This window comes from Salmo trutta, chromosome 9 (assembly GCF_901001165.1).
Source record: "Salmo trutta chromosome 9, fSalTru1.1, whole genome shotgun sequence".
NCBI lineage: Eukaryota > Metazoa > Chordata > Actinopteri > Salmoniformes > Salmonidae > Salmo > Salmo trutta.
The window spans coordinates 34,292,130-34,308,435 of NC_042965.1; the positions used below are offsets into that span (position 1 = coordinate 34,292,130).

At 44.9% G+C, this 16,306-nt stretch overlaps 1 pseudogene; it reads right to left on the minus strand.

Moving 5' to 3' along the window:
• LOC115199658 (F-box/LRR-repeat protein 17-like) overlaps positions 1-16,306 on the minus strand; it is a 523,509-nt pseudogene that overhangs the window by 350,593 nt on the left and 156,610 nt on the right.

A 16,306-nucleotide genomic window follows, 5' to 3' on the forward strand; every position in this document is an offset into this window, starting at 1 on the left:
ACCATGTGTAGTTAACTAGTGATTATGTTAAGATTGATTGTTTTTTACAAGATAAGTTTAATGCTAGCTAGCAACTTACCTTGGCTTCTTGCTGCCCTCACGTAACAGGTAGTCAGCCTGCCACACAGGCTCCTCGTGGAGTGCAATGTAAGGCAGGTGGTTAGAGCATTGGACTAGTAACCGGAAGGTTGCAAAAAACGAATCCCCTAGCTGACAAGGTAAAAATCTGTCGTTCTGCCCCTGAACAAGGCAGTTAACCCACCGTTCCTAGGCCGTCATTGAAAATAAGAATGTGTTCTTAACTGACTTTCCTAGTTAAATAAAGGTGTATAAAAAAAGGTAAAAAAAGACAAAAAAAATAATTGGCAAATCGGTGTCCAAAAATACCGATTACCGATTGTTATGAAAACTTGAAATCGGCCTTAATTAATCGGTCATTCCGATTAATCGGTCGACCTCTAACGGACCTACATACAGACAGAGACAGACAGACCAGACAGACACACAGAGAGACAGATAGAGAGACAGACAGACAGACAGACAGACAGACAGACAGACAGACAGACAGACAGACAGACAGACAGACAGACAGACAGACAGACAGACAGACAGACAGACAGACAGACATAGAGACAGACAGAGGGACCAGTGACTTTCTATCTCTCCTGCCTTTCTATGAAACCTATATTTTTTTTTCTCCTTCAATTAAAGGACCTCCCTCTCTCCCCTGGTGACAGAAGCCTAGGTCATTTTCGTAATCTGTGCCCAGTTCTGTGCATTTGCATAAAAATGTGCACTCTCAAACCTGCCTAATAGAACAGCGTCTTAATACGCAATTACACTCCTCAATAACATCCGCTCATTAGGCTAGTGTTAGATAAACAGGTATGCATACACAGGGGAAAATCAAGACACAATGGCTGAAGTGCTGCTCTGCCACTAGTGAGGTGAACTCAATAGAAAGAGCTCAATTCATTTAACCAAGGTTCGTTAAACCAAGTGCAGTAGCTTCTCCCTGCTTCCCTTGTCTCATTTGTGTGTGTGTGTGTGTGTGTGTGTGTGTGTGTGTGTGTGTGTGTGTGTGTGTGGGGGGGGGGGGGGGGGTGAATTTGCACACCACTGTAACACCACTGTATAGGACTGCATGTTAAACCTGTTTTGACTTCTACACATCTGTGAGGCACACCGTTCTACCAAATCCTATATAACTAAAGCATCCATCCCTGGTCCTTCACATCAGACTGCCTTCACACCTGAGAGGCCCCATTTGTATGGTCTGGTTCAGACACAGACCATTTCTTAACCACTGCACATCTTCTCCAACAACTGAGTATCTTTCCTTAAAGCTTTTGGGACATTTCAACAAAAGTTTGTGTTCCTTGCACGGATCTCAAGTTAGGATTTGGGCCCAATATAGTAGTGTAAGTATCTTATTAGAGCCAGCGTATCTGTGAAAGTACATTCCCTCCAGCCTGTCTGAGAGTGTTTGGGAAAAGGGGTGTTGAAGCACGAGCGTCTTTACACAGGAATCATCTAAGCCTGTATCCCTGCCCAGACGGCCCAGTGTGCAACCCCGATCTCTCCCTGAGTGCAACGAGGCTCCTGGCTCTTTTGGTTCCTGGCCAGTGGTGCCCTCCTTAAGCAGCGTTCTGCGTGATTACATTACCTATTTATTGAGCAGCCTGATTCGGTGCGACTCCTAGCATTTACCCATTACCCACAGATCCAGCAGGAGACTGAACAAACACAAGCCCAGTTTAAAAACTTCTCTCTGGGGTGGAATACTGGAAAGAGTCCCTTAAGGGACTAGGACACGGAGCCCTGCAGGTATACAGACACACAACTGCACATCTTTGAGCACTAAACCAAAGTACCCTATCACTCCAGCCACTTGAGCCATACTCAATTAACACAAGCTCTTTAAACACAAAACATCTCCAAAACATTTAATTATACCAGTGATGTGGACGGACAAAAGGGTTTTTAACAAGAGTTTTAGAAATAGAGAGAAATGTATATTTTACCATGTGACTTAACTGAATTGTTTCCAGATGAACCCAAGCGAAGCCACCAGGTGAGTTTGAGGGAATGCATTAAGTCTCATTTACACATGGCCATAGGCATATACTATGCTAGGAAATAAAAGAAGGAGGGTAAGCTGTTCCTAGATCTGTGGCTAAGGATAACTTGTAGCTGGAGGGGCTGTTCCATACTGGTCCTGTGTCAGCTGTACATTTGTCTGTTCACAGTCTCTCTCAGACAGATTTCTCCAGCCGCCGCAGATACTGATCAAGGTGTCTAATGCCGCCATTACTCAAAATGACTTGTCAAGTGTGACACCAGAGTAGCTGAACAAAGCCCTCTGTGTGTTTACTCTGGTAAACAGTAGCCTGATTTCCTCTGACAGCCCTTACACAACAACAAGCCAGTCGCCAGTAAATAAGAAAGGCTTGTTTCGTGTGAGTACAAGGCAAAGGCTTGTTCAACTATGTCATGACATTGCCCTGTTGGGTGAGGTTTATGACCCCCATAAATACCTTTCCCCCTTTTCTCTCCACTCTACAGAATGGACTCTTGGAAAGCCCTGTGTTACCACAGAGAAAGTATGGTAACATCAAAAGGTTGGGGAATGGAACAATATTTCCGTTTTGTCACCAAAGCACCATATACTACCCACCACTGCAACCTGTACGCTCTCGTTGGCTGGTCATCTACAAGTCTCTGCTAGGTAAAGCCCCGCCTTATCTCAGCTCACTGGTCACCATAGCAGCACCCACCCGTAGCACGCGCTCCAGCAGGTATATCTCACTGGTCACTCCCAAAGCCAATTCTTCCTTTGGCCGCCTTTTCTTCCAGTTCTCTGCTGCCAATGACTGGAACGAACTGCAAAAATCACTGAAGCTGGAGACTCATATCTCCCTCGCTAGCTTTAAGCACCAGCTGTCAGAGCAGCTCACAGTTTACTGCACTTGTACATAGCCCATCTGTAAATAGCCCATCCAACTACCTCATCCCCATACTGTATTTATTTATTTATCTTGCTCCTTTGCACCCCAGTATCTCTACTTGCACATTCATCTTCTGCACATTCTACCATTCCAGTGTTTAATTGCCATATTGTAATTACTTCGCCAGCATGGCCAATTTATTGCCTTACCTCCCTTATCCTACCTCATTTGCAAACACTGTATATAGACTTTTGCTACTGTATTATTGACTGTATGTTTGTTTATTCCATGTGTAACTATGTGTTGTTGCATGTGTCGAACTGCTTTGCTTTATCTTGGCCAGGTCACAGTTGTAAATGAGAACTTATTCTCAACTAGCCGACCTGGTTAAATAAAGGTGAAATAAAAAATGTATTATATATTTTTTTTAAATATTTCCCTTTCTCAACCAGTTGAAAGTGTCTGTTGGTACTTAAAGAATATGATGTCAGATCAGTTGGTGTCTGGGTCATTATATCTGATGATAGGATGACATAAATTGTATCTTGGAAAGTCTACACATTCTAGATATCAGATTCACATGGAATTGTTGTGCAATTTAATAAATGTTTAAATATTAAACTATTCGTGAAATCATGAAATGTAATTTTAGCCTCCTAAATAAGATAATTTTTTCATAGTAAAACATAGGCCCATTCAGTGGCCACACCCAAGTGAAGAGACATTGGTTGAGAACTATGAAACATGCCGTCTCCCCCAGTACAAAAGCCTGTTGACGGAAGTCAACCTCAGTTCCCGATGACGTGAGGACTGGTGTCCGTGCTTTTTAAAGGGCTAATTTCAACTGCAACCTAACGAAATTAACATTGAATTCCAGAAATGTTATGACTGTTTCCTAACATTTAAAAGGGCGAATCTCAATGTGGAGGTGACGATAACCACGCTGGAATGGTAAATTTCGACTAGACCAGCCAGAATACAGCACGAGCTGATTATGGCAACTTATGAACTTTGAACTATAATTCACTGAAGAAGGAGTGATACATCCTAGACGTTGAGTTATCAGCTGCAGCTGTAAAAGTACGTGTCCTAGGTAAGGACAATCTCCTAAGAATGACATGATACTTTAACGTATCCGCAGTACAAAACAACGACCAGAAAGATTCTTCAAAAGACAATGGCTATCTCTGCTGGGCAAACTAGTCTTCCATTTTTGATGCATCTATCGAAGAGCAGCTCAGAGTAAATATATATCTTGCATTTTCCTTTTCCAAATGGGCAGTTATTAGAATGCATAATATTCTGTATTTACGGTAGCATAGCATCTCAAGGTCCGAAAGAGACCAAATCCCTTTGTCCCACAGTCTTTCCACTCTTTCATTCAAACCCAACCCCTTTCCTTTGTGTAACCAGCCATCATATGGAGCTTTTCATGACATCAAATCAAATCAAAGTTTATTTGTCACGTGCGCCGAATACAACAGGTGTAGTAGACCTTACAGTGAAATACTTACTTACATGCTCTAACCAATAATGCAAAAAAGGTATTAGGTGAACAATAGGTAGGTAAAGAAATAAAACAACAGTAAAAAGACTAAATACAGCAGCGAGGCTACATACAGACACCGGTTAGTCAGGCTGATTGAGGTAGTATGTGCATGTAGATATGGTTAAAGTGACTATGCATATATGATGAACAGAGAGCAGCAGTAGTGTTTAAGAGGGGTTCGTGGGTGGTGGGTGGGACACAATGCCTATAGCCCGGTTAGCCAATGTGCAGGAGCATTGGTTGGTCGGGCAAATTGAGGTAGTATGTACATGAATGTATAGTTAAAGTGACTATGCATATATGATAAACAGAGAGTAGCAGCAGCGTAAAAAGAGGAGTTGGGGGGGTTGGGGGGGCACACAATGCAAATAGTCCGGGTAGCCATTTGATTACCTGTTCAGGAGTCTTATGGCTTAGGGGTAAAAACTGTTGAGAAGCCTTTTTGTCCTAGACTAGGAACTCTGGTACCGCTTGCCATGCAGTAGTAGAGAGAACAGTCTATGACTGGGGTGGCTGGGGTCTTTGACAATTTTTAGGGCCTTCCTCTGACACCGCCTGGTGTAGAGGTCCTGGATGGCAGGCAGCTTAGCCCCAATGATGTACTGGGCTGAACGCACTACCCTCTGTAGTGCCTTGCAGTCAGAGGCCGAGCAATTGCCGCACCAGGCAGTTATGCAAACAGTCAGGATGCTCTCGATGTTGCAGCTGTAGAACCTTTTGAGGATCTCAGGACCCATGCCAAATCTTTTTAGTTTCCTGAGGGGGAATAGTCTTTGTCATTCCCTCTTCATGACTGTCTTGGTGTGTTTGGACCATTCTAGTTTGTTGTTGATGTGGACACCAAGGAGGTTGGTTGAGGGATAGGTTGGTTAGGTTGAGGGATAGGTTGTTATTCTGGCACCACCCGGCCAGGTCTCTGAACTCCTCCCTATAGGCTGTCTCGTCATTGTCGGTGATCAGGCCTACCTCTGTTGTGTCTGCAAACTTAATGATGGTGTTGGAGTCATGCCTAGCCATGCAGTCGTGGGTGAACAGGGAGTACAGGAGGGGACTGAGCACGCACCCCTGGAGAGCTCCAGTGTTGAGGATCAGCGTGGCAGATGTGTTGCTACCTACCCTCACCCTCTGGGGGCGGCCCGTCAGGAAGTCCAGGATCCAGTTGCAGAGGGAGGTGTTTAGTCCCAGGATCCTTAGCTTAGTGATGAGCTTTGAGGGTACTATGGTGTTGAACGCTGAGCTGTAGTCAATAAATAACATTCTCACATAAGTGTTCCTTTTGTCCAGGTGGGAAAGGGCAGTGTGGAGAGCAATAGAGATTGCATCATCTATGGATCTGTTTGAGCGGTATGCAAATTGGAGTGGGTCAAGGGTTTCTGGGATGATGGTGTTGATGTGAGCCATTACCAACCTTTCAAAGTACTTCATGGCTACGGACGTGAGTGCTACGGATCTGTAGTCATTTAGGCAGGTTGCCTTTGTGTTCTTGGGCACAGGGACTATGGTGGTCTGCTTGAAACATGTTGGTATTACAGACTCAATCAGGGACATGTTGAAAATGTCAGTGAATACACCTGTCAGTTGGTCAGCACATGCCCGGAGCACACATCCTGGTAATACATCTGGCCCTGCAGCCTTGTGTATGTTGATCTGTTTAAAGGTCTTACTCACGTCGGCTACGGAGAGCGTGACACACAGTCGTCCGGAACAGATGATGCTGTCATGCATGCCTCAGTGTTGCTTGCCTCGAAGCGAGCATAGAAGTGAATTAGCTCGTCTGGTAGGCTCGTGTCACTGGGCAGCTCGCGGCTGTGCTTCCCTTTGTAGTCTGTAATAGTTTGCAAGCCCTGCCACATAAGACGTGCGTCAGAGCCGGTGTAGTATGATTCAATCTGGGCCCTGTATTGACGCTTTGCCTGTTTGATGGTTCGTCGCAGGGCATAGCAGGATTTCTTGAAAGCTTCCGGGTTAGAGTCCCGCACCTTGAAAGCGGCAGCCTTTAGCTCAGTGCGAATGTTGCCTGTAATCCATGGCTTCTGGTGGTGGTATGTATGTACAGTCACTGTGGGGACGACGTCCTCGATGCACTTATTGATAAAGCCAGTGACTGATGTGGTGTACCTCAATGCCATCGGAAGAATTCCGGAACATGTTCCAGTCTGTGATAGCAAAACAGTGCTGTAGTTTAGCATCTGCTTCATCTGACCACTTTTTATTAGACATATTAGACATGATTAGTAATCAATGTGTGATCTATCCTGTGTGTGTGTCTATGAAATTCTGTGTGATTGTTTAGGTATTTAGTAAATAAGTAATTAAGCCAATTTGTGTATTGCTGATTCAACTTATTAGCTAGGGTTCGTGCAGATAACCAAGTACTTATGTCAATCAGAATGAGACCAATCGAGGTGACGATTAATAATTGACTTCTATTGATATAAAAGATCTTCAGATCTTTAAAAGAGTGAATTCGGGAGATAACCGCTCTATATAAAGGAATGCTTTCTTGGTGTCCCAGGTTATTAATGGTTTAATTGTTGCGTGGTTTAATTCAATCATTTAATCAATTAAACGTTAGGTAACAGATTTGATAAAATAGCATGTCATATAATTTAATCATAGTCAGAGACACGACAACTAACATGCTGTAAGACAGGGGTGCAGGTGGAGTGCATGTGGAGTTTCTCTAGTGGTAGACAATAGTTACGCTTTTTAGGTTCATGAGCCAATCGGAAAGGGATGGTCTGATAGGCTCCTTGCACCTATAGACAGATGAGAAAGAGAAAGGTGGTGGAGAAATATCCTCTATGTTTTTCAATGGTACAGTTGAGCTCTAGGACTATGATCTATCTATAAGACTGGGAAATGGACGGGGGGAGATTGGTTGGGATGTTCTTTTGCACTTGAGCTAAAACGGCATGTGACGGGTAGGCAGGGACAAATCCCTCTCCTCGGCTCTGGTCTCTCTGACATTTAAATGACATTTAACAAACACCTGGACACTGAAGAGAGTTTCCAGGTGTAGTGGAGCAGAAAAAGATATCAGGTGAGGAGAGGAGAGGCTGCCGTGTCATGTTGTGTTGTATTTTACTTCCATTCACAACATTCCCAAGCTTTTCCAGATTGGGAGTCAACTGCCCATGTCTTCCCATAATCCTGGGAGAATGACTCTGAAATATTCACCATTTTATTAAAAACTCCTGAAAAAGTGGAGGAAAATTCAGAGGGGACACCAAGTCATCCCTCATCTTGCTTGATATATATGAGAAGCGTCAGAAATGTATAAAAGCCTATTTAGAAGGTGATTGGTGATTCTCATAAGCAATAGAGATATGCTGAGAATGTTGGCCAGAAGAAAGAGGGAGAGAAAGAGAGGAGACAGAGCCAAAATAGATTTCCTTGTTTAAATGAAGCTATCGGAAAGGGTGTGAGAGTGAAAGATTGAAAGAGAGAGAGAGACAGAGAGAGAGAGAGAGAGAGAGAGAGAGAGAGAGAGAGAGAGCGAGAGAGAGAGAAAGAGAAGGGCTTTGGGATGTGGTAACCCCAACTATTCGCCAACAGAACAACCCCCAAAACATTTCTCACTGCTTCCACACCTGAGGCCAACTGACCAGTGGTGTGCTGGCTCTCTCACACACATACACAAAATGTAAACCACACATACACATTCTACAGGGCCCTCTCTCTCGAACACACACCACTCAACACAGAGGGGCCCCAAATCATCCCCAGTAAAACACCCACCACTCAACACAAGGGCCCAAAATCATCCCCAGTAAAACACACACCACTCAACACATGGGCCCCAAATCATCCCCAGTAAAACACACACCACTCAACACAGGGGCCCCAAATCATCCCCAGTAAACCACACACCACTCAACACAGGGGCCCCAAGTCATCCCAAGTAAAACACACATCACTCAACACAGAGAGGGCCCCAAATCATCCCCAGTAAAACACACAGCACTCAACACAGGGGCCCCAAATCATCCCCAGTAAACCACACACCACTCAACACAGGGGCCCCAAGTCATCCCCAGTAAAACACACACCACTCAACACAGGGAGGCCCCAAATCATCCCCAGTAAAACACACACCACTCAACACAGGGAGGCCCCAAATCATCCCCAGTAAACCGCACACCACTCAACACAGGGGCCCCAAATCATCCCAAGTAAAACACACACCACTCAACACAGGAGCCCCAAATCATCCCCAGTAAAACACACACCACTCAACACAGGGAGGCCCCAAATCCTCCCCAGTAAAACACACACCACTCAACACAGGGAGGCCCCAAATCATCCCCAGTAAAACACAAAAGTCAACAAAAAAACATTCACTGTGCTGGAGCTTCTGGCAGAATGAAATCACTGCAAACTTCAGAAGTCCTGACACACACACCCACAGATTCATAACTGCACCGTTTAACACAGGAAGTGCGTTAAAGGGATGCGTCCTTGAGAGCATGGCCAGCGCCATTGAGGTCATCTCCATTTTGAAGTAGTCAATTTTCTTCTTCTACTATTTCTATGAGTTGGTAAACAAACTGAAAGGGTGTATACTGCCACCTGGAGGGTGTTGTTTGAACAGGTATAAAGCCAAGGTTGGTGATTTATTGCCACCTGCAGTTATGGAATTATGCAGTTATGTGATCCTTCCTTAACCCATAGGAAGTGCCAACTTGTAGTCAATGGCGCTGCCCATCCTAAAACAGGCTTTTGGGCACTAGAGTCCTCTATCTATCTCTATGGTGTAGCTGGCCAAATTTTGACCTCCCCTGGGTCCTGTATTTTTGATAATACCTCGTCTCTCCTCCTCTCTCACACACACACAGCTCGTCTAACACATAATGTGCGAGGCCAAGCACCTAGAGACCACAGTGGTAATTTAGCAGAAGGCAGGTAAACTGGAACAGAGATGGGTTGTGGAAGAGGGGGCAGGGGGGAGGGAGGCACTATTTCTGCTGGACAGATGATTGTTAGTGGGGCTTTCATAGTGTCAGTGTGTGTGTGTCATATTACCAGTTATGGTTCTATCCCATTCTTTGATTCCCTGCAACCCTCTCTCTCTCCCTCCGTCTCTCTCCCTTTGTCTCTCCCTCCCAGTCCCACCCTCCGTCTGTCTTTTACTACCTCCCTCTGTCTCTCCCTTTCTCACCATGTCTCTCTTTGCAGCCCTACATTGTAGTGACAGGCTAAACTAGGTCTGTCCAGGAGAGGAACAGGCCCATAGAGGTAATCTCATTCTCAAACAGACATCCTAACACAATCTCTCTGTCTGTCCAGAGTGGGAGGACAGCTCTCTCTCTCTCTCTCTCCCTCTCTGTCCAGAGGTGTTGTATGGTGAGAGGACAGCTCTCTCTCTCTCTCTCTCTCTCTCTCTCTGTCCAGAGGTGTTGTATGGAGATAGGACAGCTCTCTCTCTCTCTCTGTCTAGAGGTAATATATGGTGGGAGGACAGCTCTCTCTCTCTCTCTCTCTCTGTCCAGAGGTGTTTTATGGTGATAGGACAGTTCTCTCTCTCTCTCTCTCTCGCTCTCTCTCTCTCTCTCTCGCTCTCCCTCTCTCTCTCTCTCTCTCTCTCTCTCTTTCTCTCTCTCTCTCTGTTCAGAGGTGTTGTATGGTGATAGGATTCCTGTCTTCTCTTGAAAGCCAGGTCTGCCTACGGCGGCCTTTCTCAAGAGCAAGGCTATGCTAATTGAGTCTGTGCATAGTAAAAACTTTCCTTAGGTTTGGGTCAGTCACAGTAGTCAGGTATTCTGCCACTGTGTAGTCTCTGTTCAGGGCCAAATAGTATTCTAGTCTGCTCTGTTTTTTTGTTAATTCTTTCCAATGTGTCAAGTAATTATCTTATTGTTCTCTCATGATTTGGTTGGGTCTAATTGTGTTGCTGTCCTGGGGCTCTGAGGTCGGTCTCTCTCTCTCTGTCCAGAGGTGTTGTATGGTGGGAGGACAGCTCTCTCTCTCTCTCTCTCTCTCTCTCTCTCTCTCTCTCTCTCTCTCTCTCTCTCTCTCTCTCTCTCTCTCTCTCTCTCTCTCTAGAGGTGTTGTATGGTGGGAGGATATACACAACACAGCCTACACCAAGTTCATCTGACTCTGGGAAGGTAGATAAAGGTTTTTGTTGCCAAAATCCCAAAGTATCCCTTTAATGTCATTATGGAATCAATCCAAACCAGATAAAGGGCTGGTGTGTGTGTGTGTGTGTGTATTAAAGAGGTAAAGGAGGAATCTGCCAAACTTCATGTTTTTTATTGGTGAAACGTAGGGAGATTAATTTTATAATACCATATCAATACAACCCTATTGCCTGCAAATTCTGAATTTCATAACCCGGTAAAGTGCTGAGAAAAAGGGGAGTCTGGAGCCATTGTATCTATGCTACATAGTAAATTCAATAGTGTGAACACTCCAAAAGCAGCCTGGTATAACTCAAGGCAAGGAGGCTGCTGCCAGGGCCATAAATCAATATATGAAACAGATATACATCAATATTAAAAAGAGAAATATAAATAAAACAAGAGATGAATAAAATAAGAGAGGTTTTACTCAAGTCACCATAGCCATGCCTCTAAAGTCCCATATTTCTCCTTTTCAGAGATTTCACCTTTTTCCCTCCTTTGGGATGTGATCCATGAATGTGTAAGAATCCATTCAGCAGGTTATTTGAGTGTGTGCATCATTCCAGAAAAAGAGAAGTACACACACACACACACACACACACACACACATGCGCACGCACGCACACACGCACGCACGCACGCACACACACACACACACACATACATACTTACACACACATCCCTGAGGGTGAGCAATGTTCCTGGTCCCATAAAAGAAAATGTCAAACATGCCATGGAATAGAATCTGTGTGTGTGTGTGTGTGTGTGTGTGTGTGTGTGTGTGTGTGTGTGTGTGTGTGTGTGTGTGTGTGTGTGTGTGCGTGCGTGTGCGTGTGTGTGTGCATCTGGCCTAGACCTGGAAAAGAGACAATTAGAAAAAGAGCCCCACATTGCATACAGCATGTGTCATAACACAGAATTCCCATCACATGTCAGGGTTAACTTTCCATTCACTGAAGTCATCCCTTTGATTCACTCCTCCTCTACTTTCTGCCAGCCACTGAGACACGGCTGACTGTATAGAAGCTAGGCTAATCCATGTCAATACCTGTAGCGCAAGAGAAGTGGCATGCGGTAAAGTAAGGGCTGTTCTCAGTGGAGTTTCCTTTCCTCTTAAGCGTAAATCATAGTCCACATGCGCTGAGACGTCATAGTCCAGCGTCCCATTGCAACATAGTTACGAGGCTCTGAGGCCACCATCCACCGAAGAGGCACAGCCCAAACAGGCACCTCCCCACAATTCCCAACCAACTCGGCTCCGGTACGTGTCCTCAATCCATTTAAATGTGTTGACAGTTGGAGAAATTGCTTAAGATGCGCTGAGAATTCGAAAAGCATGAAAGCCAACGGTCTAGCATTCTAGAAGACTGCTGTGCGGACATGTACACGTTTTGGACTGTGATAGATGCTTTAGGCTGCATTTACACAGCCAGCCCAATTCTGATCTTTTTTTTTCAAAATGGGACTTTTGACGAATCCGATGAGCTATTTGGCCAATAATTGGGCAAAAGATCAGAATTGGGCTGCCTGTCTAAACGCAGCCTTAGAGTAAGCAATAACCAGTGATTGACAAATAGCCCCCTACACGGTAACACATCAGTGCAACACAGCAACCGTCATCAGCACAGGCCTAGAGATGAAAAAAAGTGCACGGCAGCAATTACACACACCACCACATTCATAATATAGAAGCAGAGAAGATATCCTGGCTTCATTACAGGAGCGCGCGCACACACACACACAGAGACATAAATACACACTCATCTGAGATTGGAAGAGAGGGAGCTATAGTACACCACCCCCCCCGTGTGTGTGTGTGTGTGTGTGTGTGTGTGTGTGTGTGTGTGTGTGTGTGTGTGTGTGTGTGTGTGTGTGTGTGTGTGTGTGTGTGCATGTGTGTGTGTGTGCGTGTGTACCTGTCATTGATGCTCCAGTTGAGACATAAGTTGAGCGAGCTGAGGTTCCTACATTTCCGGACCACCTCCATCACCGTCTCATTGTTGAGCTCTGAGATGTGCCGCAAGTCCAGACTGCTCAGGTTACATAGCTAGGACAGAGGTACAGGTCAGTACACACAGAGACACACGTGTGATTGCTGTGCATAGAGAGTCCTTCAGCACAAGGTTAAGAAGGGATTACCAACTCAATAATATATATTTTTTTTTTACACACTCAGCAAGGAGGATGGATTACCCCCCCCCCCCCCACACACACACACACACACACACACACACAATAATAATAATACAGGTATTATTATAGATGTTATACCATATCTAATACACACAACGGGGAAGTAGGGTGTAAAATGTCACAGTCAAGGCTAAACACAAAATAAGCTTCCAGTGGGCATTAAGATTAGAGGGTCCGTTGTCTGCTCTGTGGGCTTCTAGTCAAAGACAGACTGGAGGTGGAAGGAGGAAGACAGACAGGCCGGAGATGGAAGAGGAAGACAGACAGGCTGGAGGGAGAACGAGGAAGACAGACAGGCCGGAGGGAGAACGAGGAAGACAGACAGGCCGGAGGGAGAACGAGGAAGACAGACAGACAGGCTGGAGGTGGAAAAAGAAACACAGACAGGCTGGAGGGAGAAAAGAGAAGTACAGACAGGATAGAGATAGAAAGAGGAAGACAGAAGGCCTGGAGGTGGAACGAGAAGGACAGACAGGCTGGAGATAGAAAGAGGAAGACAGACAGGCTGGAGGTGGAAAAAGAAACACAGACATGCTGGAGGTGAAAAGAGGAAGACAGACAGGTTGGAGGTGAAATGAGAAGGACAGACAGGCTGGAGTGAGGAGGAGAAGGACAGACAGGCTGGAGGTCATAAGAGAAAGACAGACAGTCTGGAGGTGAAACAAGAAGGACAGACAGGCTGGAGGTGGAACGAGAAAGACAGACAGGCTGGAGGTGGAACGAGAAGGACAGACAGGCTGGAGGTGGAACGAGAAGGACAGACAGGCTGGAGGTAGAAAGAGGAAAACAGACAGGCTGGAGGTGGAAAAAGAAACACAGACAGGTTGGAGGTGAAATGAGAAGGACAGACAGGCTGGAGTGGGGAGGAGAAGGACAGACAGGCTGGAGGTCATAAGAGAAAGACAGACAGGCTGGAGGTGAAACAAGAAGGACAGACAGGCTGGAGGTGGAACGAGAAGGACAGACAGGCTGGAGGTGGAACGAGAAGAACAGATAGGATGGAGGTGGAACAAGGAAGATAGACAGCTGGAGGTTAAAAGAGGAAGACAGACAGGCTGGTGGAAAGAGGAAGACAGACAGGCTGGAGGAGGAACGAGGAAGACAGACAAGCTGGAGGTGGAAAGAGGAGGACAGACAAGCTGGAGGTGGAATGAGAAGGACAGACAGGCTTAGCATTTTTTGCAATGAATCTTGTTCTGGAGGCAGCTCTGCAGAGTGGTCACTAGCTGGCACAGCCACAAAGTCATAAAATCTGATTTTAAACCTAACCACACTGCTAACCCTAACAAACCTCTACGGGATCAGAGTCCCTAAACCAGGACGGTTGTTGCTCAATATGCGATAACATGACTAGAGAACGTTGTATACAACAGCCAACTTTCCGGGACATAGACATGTCTTACATGAGCAGAAATCTTAAATTCTTGTTAATCTAACTGCAGTGTCCAATTTACAGCAGCTATTACAGAAGAAAATACCATGCTAAACAAAACACTTATCATGGCAACTGGTTTGACACATTCACCTCTGAAGGTAAATAATGTACTTACACTACTGTTCAAAAGTTTGGGTCACTTAGAAATGTCCTTGTTTTTGAAAGAAATGCACATTTTTGGTCCATTAAAATAAAATCAAATTGATCAGAAATACAGTGTAGACATTGTGAATGTTGTAAATGACTATTGTTGCTGGAAACGGCTGATTTTTAATGGATGCTGGGATGCTGGCCTTCTGTGTTCTTTTACCCATTTTAATCTTTTATTTTTATTGGCCAGTCCGAGATATGGCTTTTCTTTGTAACTCTGCCTAGAAGGCCAGCATCCCGGAGTCGTCTCTTCACTGTTGACGTTGAGACTGGTGTTTTGCGGGTACTATTTAATGAAGCTGCAGTTGATGACTTGTGAGTTATCTGTTTCTAAAACTAGACACTCTAATGTACTTGTTGTCTTGCTTAGTTGTGCACCGGGGCCTCCCACTCCTCTTTCTAATCTGGTTAGAGCCAGTTTTTTTGTATTAACTTTTACCAGATCTATTGTGTTATATTCTCCTATATTAATTTCACATTTCCACAAACTTCAAAACTTAAAGAGGTTTTTAAATAAATGTTTGTTTTCATAAATTTGTATATATTAGCTGGCCTATCTAAGGGGAAATCGCTCAGTTCTGCCTCCAGGACAAGACTCATTACAATTAACATCAACCTGCAGGTGGAAAGAGAAGAAAAGACAGGCTGGAAAATCCCTGGATCTGCTTCTCACTTTACACACATGGAAATAGAAATGTGTCTGTTTGTATTGTCACAGAGCAACCAATTCAGAACAAGCTTCCACCTAACGTCAGTACAGAGTCCCCCAGCACCCCTCACTTCTATGGCATCAAAAGGAAGATCAAATTTCACATTCCAATTAGGATCTGGCTAAAAATAGTTGAATCAACTATAGAACCCATAGCCGTCTATGGTTGTGAGGTATGGGATCCACTCACCAACCAAGAATTCACAAAATGGGGGAAAAAACATGTACAGTCGTTGCCAAAAGTTTTGAGAATGACACAAATATTAATTTTCACAAAGTTTGCTGCCTCAGTGTCTTTAGATATTTTTGTCAGATGTTACTATGGAATACTGAAGTATTATTACAAGCATTTCATAAATGTCAAAGGCTTTTATTGACAATTACATGAAGTTGATGCAAAGAGTCAATACTTGCAGAGTTGACCCTTCTTTTTCGAGACCTCTGCAATCCGCCCTGGCATGCTGTCAATTCACTTCTGGGACACATCCTGACTGATGGCAGCCCATTCTTGCATAATCAATGCTTGGAGTTTGTCAGAATTCATGGGTTTTTGTTTGTCCACCCGCCTCTTGAGGATTGACCACAAGTTCTCAATGGGATTAAGGTCTGGGGAGTTTCCTGGTCATGGACCCAATATATCGATGTTTTGTTCCCCGAGCCACTTAGTTATCACCTTTGCCTTATGGCAAGGTGCTCCATCATGCTGGAAAAGGCATTGTTCATCACCAAACTGTTCCTGGATGGTTGGGAGAAGTTGCTCCCGGAGGATGTGTTGGTACCATTCTTTATTCATGGCTGTGTTCTTAGACCAAATTGTGAGTGAGCCCACTCCCTTGGCTGAGAAGCAACCCTACACATGAATGGTCTCAGGACGCTTTACTGTTGGCATGACACAGGACGGATGGTAGCGCTCACCTTGTCTTCTCCGGACAAGCTTTTTTCCTCATGCCCCAAACAATCGGAAAGGGGATTCATCAGAGAAAATGACTTTACCCCAGTCCTCAGCAGTCTAATCCCTGTACATTTTGCAGAATATCAGTCTGTCCCTGATGTTTTTCCAGGAGAGAAGTGGCTTCTTTGCTGCCCTTCTTGACACCAGGCCATCCTCCAAAAGTCTTCGCCTTACTGTGCGTGCAGATGCACTCACACCTGCCTGCTGCCATTCCTGAGCAAGCTCTGTACTGGTGGTGCCCCGAT